The following is a 19,462-nucleotide window of genomic DNA, read 5'->3' on the forward strand; positions in this document are numbered from 1 at the left end:
TTTCTTTTGTAGCATAATTGTGGAAATATTGCCCATATTTAAAATTGTATATATTTAACCTATAAAGGATTACTTGCCATCTAGGGCAGGGGTTGGGGAAAAGAGAGGGAAAACATTTTGAAACACAAGGTTTTTCAAGTGTGAATGCTGAAAATTATCTATGCATATATTTTGAAAATAAAAAAACTTTAATAAAAAAAAGAGGGGAAAAAAAAGAAATCACAGTGATTCCTCCTAGAGTAGCAAAAGGTTTAAGACCAGAGTTTGAGGTTGGTGCCTTTAGGAACTACATGGGTAGATAAGTTGAGAGGTATTTACTACCACATTAAACAAGATATGAACTAGTTTACCTGAATATGAGGATTCAGAATTTGTTTTTCAGAAGCTAAAATCCAATCAAACAGAATCAATGATGCACACACATACATATCAACAAACACACACTTAGAGCTTTGGAGAAGAACCACAAATTTTATTAATGATTGATGAGGAAGCAATGAGATTGAGTTCATTTCAAAAAAAAAAAAATCCAAAAAAAACCAAAAATAGCTCCTGTCACTATCAGTCTTTCTTTGGCCTTTATCTTCTATCTTCAGAGAACACCAGACAATAATGACAATGAGGATAGATGGAAGATCCCAAGTGACAATTATTTTCTAGTGTTGTTAATAATATTTGAAGCAAACATCTCAGTGGCCTTCACAGGGAGTAGTCTGCTATGGACTTCAGATTATCTATTTTTTGGTGTAATACACAGAAATAATGATTTTGTTGCTATTGTATGACTCTTTATGATCTCATTTGGAGTTTTCTTGTTCTTAAAGTGGTTTGCCATTCCCTTTCAGAGAAAGAAACTGAGCCAAACAGAGTTAAGTGACTTGCCTAGGACCACACAGAAAGTTAAGTATCAGAGGCCAAATTTTAACTCAAATCATGCTGACACAGACCTAGCACTCAATTCATTGTGCCACCTATCTGCCCCCATAGAAATAACACCCATATGTAATATCTGTATTTTTGTGGGTCACCTAGATATATAAATGTGACTCATGCAGTGGATCACAATGAATAGATGTGATCATAGGTCTAAGACATACAACAGCAAAGATATCTTTAGGAGGAGGGGCAAGGCCTGTGCCTGTACCACCACACTAATTGGGGGTAAGCCCCTATGCTGCTGAGGCAGGGGTCTCTTCTCTCAAGCCTCCAAGCTGGGTTTTGAGCCAGAATTGTATCTATTTGCCATCCTTCAAACATTTCTGTTCAACATTGAATTTCCCTGGTCATTTCTGAAGGAGGAAGGTACCCCTTAGCTCATACTCACCAGTTTAACTGCTTCATCAAACACAGGTTGCAAAAAAAATAAAAAAGAAAAAAAGAAAGAACCATCAGAAATAGTGAATAGCAAGCAAACACATTTATTCAAGCAAATAGCAAATGGAAGTCAGAGAAGCTATATAGATTAGAATATACCAAAGAACAAATGAATGAATACACTCTTCTGCAGAAGAGAGATTGATGAGATTAAATTCAGGGAACCAAATGATGAGATTATGGTTCCTGGTGGTCCGGGAGTTCGATGATGAAGTTAGTGGCAGATTCAGGCTTCAGGGAACCAAATGAAGAGGTTTGGCTTCCCTAAATCCCCTTGGGATTTGGCGTATGGGTAGGGAGTTGTGAGAACTCCCCCTGCTGAAAGCGCAAAGGTCCTTTGTAAAGGAATTTATGAACCTGGAAAGCTAGACTGGTAAAATAAGTTTATTATAGGCATTTGGAAGTCCCCGTTGCTATTCATGAATAGAAAGGCTGAATTCTTTGATGGTAAGGTCCTGCCAGAGAAGTAAAGTTTCTAGTAAATCCCCATAGAAACAACACCTATATGTAATATCTGTATTTTTGTGGGTCACCTAGATATATAGATTTCTGGTTAGGGAAATAGGTGAGGACAAAGAGAGGGTAATGCTGAAAGAGAATGTCATTCCAGCAGGCAGAGTGTTTTAATATGCCATGGGTGGCATATTAGCTCCTCTGCAAGGAGTGAGTTCCAAGTTGGTTCTTTTTATCTACAAGCTGAATTTCAGCTTGAGCTGGAATTGAATAGAAGATCTTAGAATTGAATGGCTGTTTCTTTAATTCACTGATGTTAGAATCTCCAACTCTGGACTCAGCTAGCCCCACCTAGATAACAGAATGAAGCTGTTTGTCCTCAGGCAGGGTCTTTACATAGGCAGGATTCAAGGAGAATTTGTCCTTTAAGGAGTTCTAGAGTTTCAGAGTCTCTTTGTCAAGATGAGGTCTCAATTCAAACTAAGAGATAAAGAAAAATTTCACCCAGAGGAAGTCCATCCTAAAATTTTAAGCAAAACCAGAAATATAATTTCCCAATTAGGTTTATTACCACAAAACCAAAGACATGATTTCTCTCTCAAGAGTATGTTCTCTTCATATTGTGTCTGGAGTAATCTCTAGAACCCACTTAGTAAATTCCTCAGGCAGGTCTGCAGAATCACATTCAGCATTTTTTCTAGCAACCCAAAGTTAAATTTCCCTCTCCATATATAGCTGCATGCAAAATACCTCAGGCTTGTATTGAAGCTAGGTTATGTGGATCATATTATTTGGACTTCCCAAAGGAATTTATGGGTGTATCAACAAGATTATCACTCTGGAATTGCTATGTCTGGGCCCAACAAACGTAGTATATTAAGAAAACAGATCTAGAATAAGAAGGGACTTCAAAGACTGTTTAGTCCTATTCCCTCATTTTGTAATGCCTGAAGCACTGGATTTGGGTTTTCTTGAGGACTAACTAGAGACTATTCACAGGGTGTTAGGTGGTTTAGTGGATAGAGCCTAGAGTCAGGAAGATTCATTTTTCTGAGTTCAAATTGTCTAGTGAATTCTATTACCTAAATGGCTGTGAGATAACATAGTCCATCTCAACATCTCCTGTACTTTTTTTTTTTTTTTAACAATAGCAGTCTTAGAAAATTGGTTTTGATTATTGAAGTTTCATAACATAATTTGAGGTTTGAAGACTTCACTCTTCTTTTTTCATTATTTCCTTTGATCAAATTTAGATTAGATACATTGTTGGTGGAGTTGTGAATGGATCCAACCATTCTGGAGAGCAATTTGGAACGATGCTCAAAAAGTTATCAAACTGTGCATACCCTTTGACCCAGCAGTGTTACTACTGGGCTTATATCCCAAAGAGATCATAAAGAAGGGAAAGGGACCTGTATGTACAAAAATGTTTGTACCCTCTTTGTAGTGGCTAGAAACTGGAAACTGAGTGGATGCCCATCAATTGGAGAATGGCTGAATACGTTATGGAATATTTATTGTTCTGTAAGAAATGAGCAGGATGATTTCAGAAAGGCCTGGAGAGACTTACATGAAATGATGCTGAGTGAAATGAGCAGAACCAGGAGATCATTATACCCAGCAACAACAAGATTATACGATGATCAATTCTGATGGACATGGCTCTCTTCAATAATGAGATGATTCAAACCAGCTCCAATTGTTCACTGATGAAAAGAGCCATCTACACCCAGAGTGAGGACAGTGGGAACTGAATGTGGTTGACAACATAGCATTTTCACTCTTTTTGTTGTTGTTTGTTTGCATTTTGCTTCTCTTTTTCTCTAGTACAAAACGATAATTGCATAAATATGTATGCATATATTGGATTTAACATATTTTTTCTACCATGTTTAACATATATTGGACTGCTTGACATCTAGGGAAAAGCATGGGGAAATTGGGGGGATGAGAATTGGAGCACAAGGTTTTGCAAGGGCTAATGTAGAAGAATTGTCCATGCATATGTTTTGAAAAATAAAAAGCTTTAATAAAAAAATTTAAAAATAATAAAAATGATTAAATTTAAAAAAGAAAAGTACTAAAAAATCTAGATTACAGTTTTCATTTTTCCAAATGAATTTCTTTTTAACTCTGTAGAGTATCCCTTTGGTAGTTTGCATAGCACTAAATCTGGAAATTAATTTTAGTAGATTGTAATTTTTGTTGAATTGGCATAACTTAGACATGAGCATAAAACATTTCCATAACTATTTAAGTTGTAGATTTATTTCTTTAAGGAGAATTCTATAACTAAATTTTCACTGGTATTGAATATGCTTTTAGTAGTCTGACTCCTAAATGTTTCATGCATTTTATAGTTATTTTATTTTAATTAATTAATTAATTAATTAATTTTTTTCTCTTTTATTTTTTTTAATAGCTTTTTATTTACAAGATATATGCATGGGTAATTTTTCAACACTGACAATTGCAAAACCTTTTGTTCCAATTTTTCCCCTCCTTCCCCCCATCCCTACCCCCAGATGGCAGGTTGACCAATACATGTTAAATATGTTAAACATGTTAAATATGTTAAAGTATAAGTTGAATACAATATATGTATACATGTCCAAACATTGTTTTGCTGTACAAAAAGAATCGGACTTTGAAATAGTGTACAATTAGTTTGTGAAGGAAATCAAAAATTCAGGTGGACATAAATAGAGGGATTGGGAATTCTATGTAGTGGTTCATAGTCATTTCCCAGAGTTCTTTTGCTGGGTATAGCTAGTTCAGTTCATTACTGCTCTATTGAAACTGATTTGGTTCATCTCATTGTTGAATAGGGCCATGTCCATCAGAATTGATCATCATACAGTATTGTTGTTGAAGTACATAATGATCTCCTGGTCCTGCTCATTTCACTCAGCATCAGTTCGTGTAAGTCTCTCCAGGCCTTTCTGAAATCATCCTGTTGGTCATTTCTTACAGAACAATAATATTCCATAATATTCATATTTTGTAGTTATTTTAAATTGGATTTCCTTTCTATTATTGTCAACAGTATTTTTGTTATTGGGTAGAAATGCAATTGGTTTTGTGAATTTATTTTATAAAATGTTACCTTGCTGAAACTATTAATTTTCCCAATTATTTTCATTGCTGATTCCTCAAGATTTTCTAAATAAAAAGGTCATGACATCAGTGAATAGGGATTGCTTTGTCTTTTGCATGCCCACATGTATTTTTAATTCCTTTCATTTGTATTATTGGTAAATAGTATTTCTATAATGATAACTAATAAGAGCAGGGAAGTAGGCATCTTTATTTTACCACTGTATTTATTTGGAAAGTTCCTAATGTTTCTTCATTCTACTTTTGTTTTATAGAAATACTTTTCTGTCATATTCAAAAGAACCTTCTGTGCCTATGTTTTGTAGAGTTTTCAGGATGAATAAATATTTTTTGTCAAAAGATTTTTCTACATTTAAGAAAACAATTGTGTGTTTTGGGATGCTTTTTCTTTTAATATGGTTACCTTATTTTCTTAAGGCTAAATGCCATAAATCTAACAGTTTATTGAGCATTATTAATGTTTTTGAATAAATTGCTAAAATCTTTCTGCTAGGATTTTATTTTAAATTTTGAATCAATATTCATTAAGGTTAGCAATCTACAATCCATTTCTTTTGCTTTATCTTTCCCTGATTTAGGTATTAAGGCTACAATTGTTTCACAAAAGGAATGTGAGTAGGATGTTTTCTTTCTCGTTTTGAAGAAAAAATTGTATTGTGTAGTTAGTAATTGTTCTCTAAAATTTTGATAGTAAAGACATTTAGAATAAGAATGGTTTCTGCATTTCTTAATTCCTATATAACTGGTTCTAATTGATTTTCTGAACCTGGATTTAAAATCCCTATTTAGAATTCTGTTAATTTGGGTATTATATACTTTTGAAAATAATCTTTTCTTTTTGGTTCACAGTTTTTTGGATGTATAACTGTACATAGTAGGTTTTGATAAGTCTTTTATTTTTTCTAAATTTGTTGTGCCTTGTTTACTCATTTTAAGATTTTCTATATTTCCTGCTCTTTTCTGATTAAAATAAGATTAATTAAGTTTATCAATGTTGTTAAGTTTTTCAAAGGGAGAGCTTTTTATTTTGTTTATAAGTCTTGTGCGTTTTTTTGTTTCTAATTTATCTGTTTTTCTTTTGCAATTATTTTGTGGTTGTTGCATTTATAATTTTTAAATGCCTATTAGGTCAATTAATACTTTTCCATATTTTATTACTGAATGGCTTTAGGTATATAATGTTTTGTCTGAGGATTGATTTAGCTATATAAAAGAAATGTTTGTTTTATATGTTGCTGTATTTTTTTATGTTCTCTCATTACCATTGCTTTTCATGTAATTATTGTTTCTATGATGTGTCCTTTGGCCCACTCATTGTTTAGGATTTTATTATTGTTTCTGTTTAATGTCTTTTGTGTTCCTTGAATTGATTAGATTTTTTTTGTTGTTAGGGTCTATAAAGTATGAATTCAAAACTTCTGCCTGTTTATATTCCTTTGAAATTTCTCTATGTCCTAATACATAGTCTCCTTTTATTAAAATAATACATGTTACTGAGTATATGTATATTTTACAATGGTCTCAATAAAAAGGTCCCATAAATCTTTTAGCTCTAAATTCTGGCTCAATTCTGTATTTCTATTTTGTTTACATTTGTTAGGTTTATCCAATTCTATGAAAGGAACATTATCCTAGCCTCCTAGGATTATTATTATTGAAATATTTTTGGAATTCAGTTGATTTTTCTTTTTTTGGATTTTAATGTTGTCCTATTTGAAGCATAAGTTACATTAGGACAGCTAAATGGCATAGTGACAGCACCAGTCCTGGAATCAAGAAGATGTAGTTCAAATCTGGCTTCAGACACTCTGTGTCATCCTGGGCAAGTCACATAATCCTGTTTGCTTCAGTTTTCTCATCTGTAAAATGACCTGAAGAAGGAAATGGCAAACTACTGTTGATTTTTGTCAACAAAACAAAACAAAAGAAAAAACCTCCAATGAAATCACAAAAAGTTAATCATGACTGAAATGACTGAACAAAAGTTTAATATTGATATTGTTTTATTGTCTATTTCCTTCTAGAAATGTGATTTCCTTGTTTATCTCTTAGTATTCATTTTTGCTTTCTCTGATAACAAGATTCATATGATCCATCACAAATTTGCCTTTGCCTCTCATTTTTAATCCTGGGTATGTTTATGCTTTTAAGATGTGTATCTAGTAAGTAAAAGATTGTGGAATTGTTTTCTAATATAACCTCTCATTCTTTTTTATTTTATTTTATTCAATTCATTCATATTTAAGTTATGAGTTAGAATGATGCTTTTTAAAATCTCTAATATTTTTTGTTAGTATTTTTGTCGCTCTTCCTCTTTTAAGTCAATGCTTTGTACTGATTAGTTTTTATACTATTTTGATCAACTCAGTCTCTCTCCCTCTCAATTTTCAACTATTTCCCCAGTTTTGAAGTTTTACTTCTTTGATCTGTTTTTCTTTATTATCTAATTTTCCTTTGTTTTTTTCCCTCACTTAGGTTAGTTTCAAATTTCTCCTCTCCACATCAACTTTTATTCGTTACAATTTTCTCAAGAAAAATAATTTTATCTCTTCCCTTTCTACCTATTCTTAACTTTAATTATTTGTTATAAGATCCATCTACTTATTTTTTCCTTATTCAATATTTTTATATTTTTCATGTCTCCAAAACCTTTGCTTTCCCTTCTTCTGAGACAGGATATTGTTCAAAAAGGAACAACATTCTCTTAGAAGTGTTCTCCCTATATATCAACTATTTTCAGATTGGACTCATTATAAGATCCCTCTCTCCCATTATAGAAATACACTTATTCTCCCATAGGAGTATGTTTCAGTGGGAAGTTCTTTTCCCATCAAGTTGCAACTTGCAACTTTCATCCCCACCCCCCCTTTCTAATTTCTCCCTTCTGACAGTTCACTTATAAGACTTTTTCTTGATGAGAAAACACAAGAGTTAGTTATCTCACTTTTGTTGTCCACCTACAGACATGATGAAAGAACAAAAAAAGAAGGGAAGGAAAGAGGGAAGAAGGGGAGGAAGGAAGGAAGGAAGGAAGGAAGGAAGGAAGGAAGGAAGGAAGGAAGGAAGGAAGGAAGGAAGGAAGGAAGGAAGAGGAAGAATGGATAGAAGGGAGGGAAGAAGGCAACAATATTTATTATTAAGCACTGTCCTTAGTGCTTTACAAATATTATCTCATTTGTTCCACATAACAACCTTGAGAGGTAAAGGCTATTTAAAAAAAAATTATTGAAGCTTTTTATTTTCAAAATATATACAAGGATAATTTTTAAATATCAATCCTTGCAAAACTTTGTGTTCCAATTTTTCCCACTTTCCCCTACCTCCTCCCCTAGATAGCAAGTAATCCAATATATATTAAATATGGTAAAAATATGTTAAATACAATTTATGTATACAAATTTATACAATTATCATGCTGCACAAGAAAAATCAAATAAAAAAATGATAAAAACTAAAATGCAAACAAATAATAAAAAGAGTAAGAATACTATGTTGTGATCCACACTCAGTTCCCACAGTCCTCTTTCTGAGTGCTGACGGCTCTCTTCATCACTGAACAATTGGAACTGGTTTGAATCATCTCAATGTTGGAAAGAGTCATGTCTATCAGAACTGATCATTATATAATGTTGTTGATCTCCTGGTTCTGCTCATTTCACTTAGTATCAGTTCATGTCAGTCTCTCTGAAATCAACCTTTTGATTGTTTCCTATAGAAAAATAATATTCCATAATATTCATATACCATAACTTATTCAGCCATTCTCCAACTGATGGGCATCCACATCAATTTCCAGTTTTTTGCCACTACAAAAAGGGCTGCCACATTTTTGCAGATGTAGATCCCTTTGCTCCTTTAAGATCTTTGGGCATAGTTCCAAATTGCTCTCCAGAATAATTGGATCACTTCACAACTCCACTGACAATATATTAGTGTCCCAGTTTTCCTACATCCTCTCCAACATAAGTCATTGTCTTTTCCTATCATCTTAGCCAATCTGAGAGGTGTGTAGTGGTACCTCAGAGTTGTCTTAATTCACTTTTCTCTGATCAATAGTAATTTAGAGCACCTTTTCATATGACTAGAAATGGTTTTAATTTCTTCATCTGAAAATTATTCATAACCTTTGACAATTTATCAATTGGAGAATAGCTTGAATTCTTATAAATTTGAGTCAATTCTCTATATATTTTAGAAATGTGCCTTTATCAGAACTTTTGAATGTAAAAATGTTTTCTCAGTTTATAGCTTCCCTTCTAATTTTGTCTGCATTAGTTTTGTTTGTACAAAAACTTTTTAACTTAATATAACCAAAATTATCTATTTTTTTGTTTAAGAATGATTTCCAGTTCTTCTTTGGCCAAAAATTCTTTCCTTCTACAGATCTGAAAGGTAAACTATACTTTGTTCTTCTGCTTACTTATATCACTCTTTATGACTAAATCATAAACCCATTTCAACCTTATCTTGTCATAGGGTATTAGCTGTGAGTCTATGCCTAGTTTCTGCCATACTAGTTTTCAATTTTCCCAGCAGTTTTTGTCAAATAGTGAGTTTTTATCCTCAAAGCTGGGTTTGTTGAACACTAGATTACTATAGTCATTGACTATTTTGTCCTATGAACCTAAGCTATTCTATTGATCAACTATTCTATTTCTTACCTAGTACCAAATGGTTTTGACGACCGCTGCTTTGGAATATAATTTTAGATCTGGCACAGGCAGGCAACCTTCATTTGCATTTTTTTCATCAATTCCCTTGAAACTCGTGACCTTTTGTTCTTCCAGATGAACTTTATTTTTTCTACATCTATAAAGTAAGTTTTTGAGAATCTGATTGATATGGCACTGAATAAATAGATTAATTTAGGTAGTATTGTCATTTTTTATTATATTAGCTTGACCTACCCATGAGCACTTGATATTTTTCCAATTCATTAGATCTGATTTCATTTGTGTGGAAAGTATCTTGTAGTTGTGTTCATGTATTTTCTGACTTTTCCTTGGCAGATAGACTCTCAAATGTCTTATATTATTGGCAGTTATTTTAAATAGAATTTCTCTTTGTATCTTTTGCTGCTGAACTTTGTTGGTAATATATAAAAATGCTGATGATTTATGTGGACTTATTTTGTATCCTGCAACTTTGCTAAAGCTGTGGATTGTTTTTTTCTAGTAGTTTTTTAGTTGATTCTCTAGGGTTCTCTAAGCAGAATCATCTGCAAAGAGTGATAATTTGGTTTCCTCATGACCTACTCTAATTCCTTGGATCTCTTTTTCTTCTCTTATTACCAAAGCTAACATTTCTAATACAATATTGAATTGTAATGGTGATTGTGGGCAACTTTGTTTTATCCCTGATCTTATTGGGAATAGTTCTAGTTTGTCCCCATTACATATGATGCTTGCTGATAATTTTAAATAGATGTTACTGATCATTTTAAGGAAAACTCGATTTATTCCTATATTCTCTAGTGGATTTTTTTTTTAATAGGAATGGATGCTGGACTTTATCAAATGCTTTTTCTGCATCTATTGAGATAATCATATGATTTTTTGTTAGTTTGGTTATTGATAGTTATGCTAATAGTTTTTCTAATACTGAACCAGCCCTGCATTCCTAGTATAAATCCTACGTGGTCATGACGATTTATCATGGTAATGACTTTCTGTAATCTTTTTGCTAATATTTAAGATTTTTGCATCAATATTCATTAGGGAAATTGGTCTAAAATTTTCTTTCTATTTTCACCCTACCTGGTTTAGGTATCAGCACCATATCTGTGTCATAAAAGGAATTTGGTAGGACTCCTTCTTCATGATTTTTTCAATTAGTTTGCATAATATTGGAATTGTTTTTTAAATGTTTGGTAGCATTCACATGTAAATCCATCTGACCCTGGAGATTTTTTTCTTAGTGAGTTGATTAATAGCTTGTTCTATTTCTTTTTCTAAAATGGGACTATTTAATTAATTTATTCCCTCTTCTGTTAATTTGGGCAATTCATATTTTTGTAAGTGCTCCTCCATTTCACTTAGATTATCATATTTATTGGCATATAGTTGGACAAAAAAGTCCTAATTATTGCTCTAGTTTCCTTTTCATCAGTAGAAAGTTCTCCCTTTTTATTTTTGAGACTTGTTAGAATCCTAGTGTTAACTCAACTTGAAACAAGGTGATAACTCAAGGGAGATGTTACAATCTTAGTGTTAACTCAATGGAATTGATACAATGCTTATTAGTTCACACCTCAGAGTGAATTCTTACAAAGTGATAAATCAGTTGCCTAATTTAGCATGGTACTTAGCAAATCCTCTAGCTCACTAATGTGAGCTAAATTCAGTATTCATTGGAGTTCACACTTTTGAGAGATTCACAAGTCAGTATTCAGTATGAGATTCACAAGTCAGAAACCCATAATCCCATTCTCAGATTCCATAATCCCACTCTCTCGGAGGAGGAGTCAGCCTTTTACACCCAGCATAAATGGAGCTTCAGTGAGCCAGTCAGGACAATTCAGCAGAAACCCACTCTGGGAAGTGGAGTCAGATTCATTCAAACTTTCACCATGGTGGCTGGGCTCCTGCACTTCCCGCACTGAGACCAAGGCTAGTCTGAAAGGCTCTCCAGAAAGCTGCCCAGCCCTAGGAAAGGAGACAAGAGATTCATTCCATCTTCCACCTTTGTGCTGGCTGGAGGCTGAAGAAAGCAGAGGCAGAAGCAAGGAACAATCTGCAAGAGCTCTTGGAACTAAGCAGAGAGATAGGCCTCTAAGCTAACCAGGCCCAAGGAAAGAGATAAGAAATAAACGTTTGAACTCTTATCAACTGGCTGTATTTGGAGTGATTATTACTTTTAACCGAAAGTAAGGCTGTCTCCAGAAAACCTCCCCAAGAAACCTGCTCAGAGAGAACCTTTATATTTTATATTTTATTTTTATATTTTTAAAGAACACCAGATTTTCTTCTTTTCTTTTTCTAACCAAATTAACTAAAGGCTTATCTATTTTGTTTTTTTCATAAAACCAATTCTTACTTTTATTTATTAATTCAATAGTTTTTTTGGAGGGGGATGTGGGAAAACAGGGACACTGTTGGTGGAACTGTGAATACATACAGCCATTCTGGAGAGCAATCTGGAACTATGCCCAAAAAGTTATCAAACTGTGCATACCCTTTGATCCAGCAGTGCTACTACTGGACTTATACCCCAAAGAGATAACTAAAGAAGGGAAAGGGACCTGTATGTGCCAAAATGTTTGTGGAAGCCTTGTTTGTAGTGGCTAGAAACTGGAAAATGAATGGATGCCCTTCAATTGGAGAATGGCTGGGTAAATTGTGGTATATGAATGTTATGGAATATTATTGTTCTGTAAGAAATGACCAGCAGTATGAATACAGAGAGGCTTGGAGAGAGTTACATGACCTGATGCTAAGTGAAATAAGCAGAACCAGGAGATCATTATATACTTCAACAACGATACTGTATGAGGATGTATTCTGATGGAAGTGGATTTCTTCGACAAAGAGAGCTAACTCAATTTCAATTGATCAATGATGGACAGAAGCAGCTACACCCAAAGAAAGAACATTGGGAAATGAATATACTGTTTGTATTTTTGTTTTTCTTCCCAAGTTATTTTCACCTTCTGAATCCTATTCTTCCTGTGCAACAAGAGAACTGTTTGGTTCTGCACACATATATTGTATCTAGGATATACTGTGCCATATGTAACACATATAGGACTGCTTGCCATCTGGGGTAGAGGGTGGAGGGAGGGAAGGGAAAAGTCGGAACAGAAGTGAGTGCAAGGGATAATGTTGTAAAAAAAACTACCCAGGCATGGGTTCTGTCAATAAAAAGTTATAATTATGAAAAAAAAATTCAATATATATATTTTTTTTACTTTCAATTTTATTAACCTCCCCTTTTATTTTCAGAATTTCAATTTTGGTATTTAATTAGGGTTTTTAATTTGTTCTTTTTCTAGCTTTTTTAGTTGCAAACCAGTTCATTGATCTTCTCTTTCTCTATTTTATGCAAGTAGGCATCTAAAAATATAAAATTTCTTCTAATAACTGCTTTGACCGTATGCCACAAATTTTGGTATGTTGTCTCATTGTTGTCATTCTCTTGGATGAAATTGATTGTGTCTATATTTGTTGTCTATGATTTGTTGTTTCACACATTCATTCTTTAGGATTAGATTATGTAGTTTCCAATTAATTTTGGGGTCTATTTTCCTCTGGCCTTTTATTGCATGTAATTTCCATTGCATCATGATCTGAGAAAAATATATTTACTACGTTTGCCTTTTCATATTTGGTTTTGAGGTTTTATGCCTTAATACACAGTCAATTTTTGTATAGGTTCCATGTACTTCAAAGAAAAAGGTATATTCCTTTCTGTCCCCATTCAATTTTCTCCAAAAATCCTAACTTTTCTAGGATTCTATTTACCTCCTTAACTGTTTTCTTATTTTGTGGTTCGATTTATCTAGTTCTGAGAAAGCAAGGTTGAGATCCCTCAGTATAGTTTTGCTATCTAATTCTGGCAGCTCTCTTAACTTCTCCTCTAGGAATTTGGTATACCATTTGGTGCATATATTTTATTTGAGTTTTGATTGTTTAGTATTTTTTTTTTAGTATTAATATTACTTCATTATCTATGCTGTGAAGACAGCATTTAGCACCCTGAATACCTTAGAATCAGCCAGAGTCAGGATAAGCAAAAGTCCTTGGTCTTTATTCTTGGTCTTTAGAGGTAGGATTGAATTGGATGGAAACAGAATCTCCACGACCTTCCTTCTCCCTTGTTTACTGCCAAAGCGACTCTGACTCATCTTACTCCACCCCCTAGTCCCTCCTACAATTCTCTGTATACACCAGTTATTGAGCCAGCACAGAATAGTGGGAAGGACCATTTCCCAAGCACATGCCCACAGAGTATTGTCCAACTGGTAATTAGCCTTGAGTGCTCGAACTGACCTCAGTGCATCGAATCAAGTTTCAGCCCTCTACACTAGGGCACCTTTAAGTAGGATGTAGCTTCCTTCCTTATCTCTTTTAACTAGGTCTGTTTTTGCTTTTGCTTGATCTGAAATCAGGATTGCTACCCCTGCCTTTTTTTTTTTAAACCTCAGATGAAGCATAATAGATTCTGCTCCAGCCTTTTACCTTTATTCTAAATGTCTCACTCTTGTTTTAAATGAGTTTTTTGTAAACAATAAATTGTAGGATTCTGGCTTTTAATCCAATCTGCTATCTGCTCCTGTTTTATGGGGGAGTTCATCCCATTCATTAATATCTAAAATTACTACCACAGTATTTCCTGCCATCTTGTTTATCCCCAGGTATATTTTTATCTTCCCTTTATCCCTTTCTCTTCTCCCCAGTGTTTTATCACTGATCACCCCCCTTCCTCAAAACAGCCCTTCCCTTTTGAAGCCCTCCTTTTCTATGTCTTTCCCTTTCTACTTCTGTTCTCCTTTCTATTAGCTTCCTCCCTTCCTTTCCCCCCTTCCCTTCTTACTTTCCTGTAGGATGAAATAAGCTTCTCTGTCTTCTGATATTTTCAATTTGAGCCAAATCTGATGAGAGTAAGATTCACACAATGCTCATCCCTTTCCCTTATTTGCAATAGGTCTTTTTTGCCTCCTCATGAGATGTAATTTACCCCATTTTAATTCCATTTTCTTCTTCTTCCAATAGAATCATCATTCCTCCTCTAATTGTTTTTCAATTTATATGATTTAATTTAAAAAGTTATTTTTTAAAACATCACAATAAAATAAAATTATACCTGCACCTTCTAAGTATATTTATAACAGAGATACAGATCTTAAGCGTAAATATGTCATTTCCTCATATAGGGACATAAGCTTTTTAACTTTTAAAATTTTTAACTTTCTTTTAAAAGTTAAAAAGCTTATGTTTATCTTTCCTTTTTACCTTTTTTATGCTTCCCTTGAGTTCTATATTTGAAGATCAAATTTTCAATTCACCTCTAGTCTTTTCATCAGAAATAGGTGAAATTCACCTGTTTCACTGAATGTCCATCTTTTTTCCCTGACAGATGATGCTCAATTTTGCTGGATGATTGATTTTTGGCTGCAAATTCCTTTGCCATTCAGAATTCCATATCCTTCAATCTTATAAATCTTTATTTATAAAATAAATCTAAAAAGTCCTGGGTAATCTTGATTGTGGCTCTTTGATATGTGAATTGTTTCCTTCTGGCTGCTTGCAATTTTTTTTCTCCTTGATTTGATAATTCTGAAATTTAGCTACATGTTCCTTGGAGTTTTCATTTTGGGGTCTCTTTTTGGAGGTGATTGGTGAATTCTTTCAATGGCTATTTTACCCTTTAGTTCTAGGACATCCAGGCAGTTTTCCTTGATGATTTCCTAAAAGATGATGTCTAAGCTCTTTTTTTCATCATGGTTTTCAGAAAGTTCAATAATTCTTAGATTGTCTCTTCTAGTGCTATTTTCCAGGTCAGTTGTTTTTCCAATATTTTACATTTTCTTCTATTTTTTTTCATTATTTTTGATTTTATTTGCTTCTTGAAGTCTCATTGATTCATTTACTTCCATTTGTTCAGTTCTAATTTTTAGTGATTTTCTTCAATTAGCTTTTTTATCTCCTTTTGCATTTGGCCAATTGAACTTTTATGTGAAGTGTTTTGTTCATTGAATTTTTTTTTCCATTTCACAGATTTTGTTTTTCAATGAATTGGTTTCTTTTTCTTATTTATTTTGTAAGGACTTACATGCTTTTTCCATTTCAACAAGCCTATTGTTTAAGTAGTTTTCTTCAGATAATTTCTGGTTTTCCTTTTCCATACCCTCTTGCAAAGATCTCATTTTCTTTCCCCATTTTTCTTCTCTCTTTTAAGATCCTTTTTGAATTCTTCCAAGAGAGCCTTGGGAAATGGGACCAACTCATATCACCCTTTGGGGCTTCATCTGATTTGTCTTTAAGATCAAGGTTTGAGATCTGTTCTCTTTCTCCATAAAAGCTATCTATGGTCAGAGTTCATTTTGCTTTTTTTGCTCATTTTTTTTTAAAGGTTGGGGTCTGCTCTTAAGGCAAAGGGGTGGCTGCTTTAGTTTATCCTGGGGCAGTTCTGCTGACTTCAGTGGCTGGTTAAGCATGGCCAAATCCTGTTTGAGGTTCAATGGCTCACAATTTGCCTTTTGTATTTGCTTTTGAGTGTCTTACAGCAAATCAGCTTAATCACTTGCTTGCAATCAGGAAAAAGTAACCTAAAAGCCTAAGAGTAGATTTCCTGGAGTGTGGACCCAGCAATGCCCTGATTCTCCTCCCTGGCTCCCTGCATTGTGGTCTTGGCCTGGGCTCAGCAACCTCTCTGCCCGCCTGATTAAAACAGACCCTTTCTAAAGTTCTTTCAAAGTATGCTCTTGTGGAAATTTGTTGTACTCCAAATATTTGTGGTTCCACACCACAAATGGAGTGATGGAACTATCACTCCAAAACCAATGCAGAGGCTTAATTTGCTGTTAAATTTGAGGGAAGCTTAGAGGTCACACACAGACAGTTGTCTGCTCTCCACCAGCTTGGCTCCTAGTAAGTGCTATTTTTATCCTCATTATACAATTGAGGAAAAGGAGGCATATAGAGACTAAGTGACCTACAGAGGGTGACACAGATAGTAAGTGCCCAAAGTTAAATCAGAACTCAGGTTCCTGACTCTAGGTCCTCCACTCTATTCACTGTGCCACTGAGCTGTCTTTAGATGAAAAAGGAATGTCATGCATTTCTCCTACATTTTCACTTTCTTCTTCCTTTTATCCTCTTATTTTTCTATTTTGTCTTACAAAATACATTGATTCATCTATAATGTAGTTGGGGGATTAGTACCAAATATGTGAGACCTCCTCCTCCACCTTCTCCAGATTCTTTACATTTTGGTTTCAACAGACACATTAAAGGACTATTCACTGAGCCATGAATTGATTGGTACAGCTGTATGTGGAAAAACAGTTGTAACTGTGACCAAAAAGTTGCTAACTTGTGCATACCCTTTCGACTCAGTAATATCACTACCAAGCCAAAATCCTAAAGATATCAAAGGGGAAAAAAAAATTTGATCTATAAAAACATTTCCAGCATTGTGCGTGTGTGTGTGTATGTGTGTAATGATGAACTGTAAACCAAGAGTACTCATTAATTGTAGAATGGTTGAAAAAAGAATAATATCTGAATATAATGTAGTATTATTGTTCTGTAAAATCATAAAAGGAATAAAAGGATTAATTTCAGAGAAATAGGAATATTTTATGAATTAATGAAAAATGAACAGAATCAGTATTTATACAATAACATTATAAAAAGAAGCAACATTGAAAGACTCTAAAGAAAGACCAACACTGGTTCCAGAAGATCCATGATGAAGAATGCTATCTACTACCTGATAGAAGAGTGATGGACCCAGGATGCAGAATAACATATACATTCTGGAGGTGATCAATGTAGTAATTTGTTTTGCTTCAGTACAAGTATTTATTACAAGGGTTTGCTTCTTTTACTTTTTCCAACTGAGGGAAATGGGAGAGAAAATAAATGCTAATTTTTAAAAAGAAGATAAATGCCAGATTCATCTCTATCCCATATACCTAAAAAAAATCCCCCAAATCATCTTGATAATCTATTTTTTTAATTTCCAGAGTTCATTAAAAAAAAATCACTAAAGATTAATTTTTCCTTTATTTTACTTCCTTTGGTATTTGTGCTTATTTATATTTTATGTATTTGTTATTTGGTTTATTTGCAATTCAAATACTTTGTGCTCTTTTTCATAAGAAAGCCCCAAATGCCACTGTTTTATTGAATGCTTTCTTTTTCCACAGATGATTTGACTCAGCTTCATAGAATATACCATTTTTGATGCTTCTTGAGTTCTTTGGCTTTCTATTATGGTCATGTTGGCAATATGTTATATATTTTGCTATGTTATATATTATTCCATCACCTTTTTCAGTTTGTAGTGGGTAAAGAATAATTTTAGATAATTGGAATTTTCTTTCCTTTGAAAGTCTTTCTCCAGGTTACTTGACTTGAAGACATTTATTGTTCATCATTAGAATTGCTAAATTTAATTACCATGTCTTAAAGAGTTTGAAGCATAACCTTTTTGTTTTTGATCTTGGAAATGATCATGGATTCTTAGATTTCTGATTTGATTTCCAGTTTATATGAACAACAAACAAGGTGGGAGACTAGAATTTTCTGTGATCTCCACAACCTCTTATAACTTCTCCAAAAAAGAAATTATGTGTCAAAAAGAAAATAACAGTTTAAAGAGTGCAAATACACAGAAGTGAAGGATAAACTAGAAGAGAAGCAAAAAACCAGTAGTATTAGGAAAAAATATGGCCATTATGCAGGCAAAACATACTGATCTCAAAGACAAGATGTACAGAGATAATCTGAGAAATAAAGATCTCCTAGAAGAACACAATACCAAAAAGAACCCATTAAACCCATACTGAAAGAAGTATCAGAAGAGAATAATGCAGAACTTCTGAATACAGAAAATGAAATACTAACCAAAAGAATTCACAAATCCCCAGGAAAAAAAACTCAAGGCTACAAACTCCAAGACACAAAGTGATTAAAATTAATAATTCCAACCCGAAAACAAGTTCTGCAAACAATAAGGATTGTTGCTGTTTTTTGTATTCAGAAATTTGGGATTTTTTTTTTTCCATTATTTCCCATAGTATGGTGTTTCAGCTTATGTACTCTGAGTAACCTGTGATCCTCAAGTTGCCTTTTGCACATATTTCATTTTAAATCAGTGACTTTTGCTTCTAGAGAGATTATAAATATTTTTTAGTGTTATCAGTTTTTGCTTTTGTTTTTTCACTTTGTCTTTCATTGAATTATATTTATATGTCAAATCCTACTTTTCTCATTTGTTCTCTGGAGATATATCACTATGGATCTAAGTATTTTTGTTCTGCTAATTATTTCTGTTGTGAAGGTCATCTAATTATTATTATTTTTTTAATCATTCTGGACATCTCATTGCTCCATGTTTTCTTGGGATTCCACAGGATTCTGTAGTATATATTAGTTCAATTTCATTTGTCATTTAATATATATTGAAAGATGTACCTTTTAAACTCTAATACTCACCCTTTCTGCTACTTTAGTATATTTTCTGTTCTGATATTTTCTTCCTCTTGAAATCTTTGGCGGTTTTATCCTTTAAATATACATTTATGTGTGTGTGTGTGTGTGTGTGTGTGTGTATACATACATATATATATAAGGTTAAAATCATCAAAGGCCCATCCATAGATACATAGATAGACAGATGGATGAAGGCATATACATATATCCTTCAGTTTCTTCCTGATTTTTTTTTCCTTTGTGGGTTGAGATCCCCAAAAGGAGTAACTCCAAAAAACTGTAGTAGAACCTCACAGAAAAGAAACTGAATTTCTAAGTGTGCTATATATGCATAACTGGAAGAACAGGATTATAGGTAT

Source organism: Sarcophilus harrisii, chromosome 3, assembly GCF_902635505.1.
Source record: "Sarcophilus harrisii chromosome 3, mSarHar1.11, whole genome shotgun sequence".
NCBI classification, from domain to species: domain Eukaryota; kingdom Metazoa; phylum Chordata; class Mammalia; order Dasyuromorphia; family Dasyuridae; genus Sarcophilus; species Sarcophilus harrisii.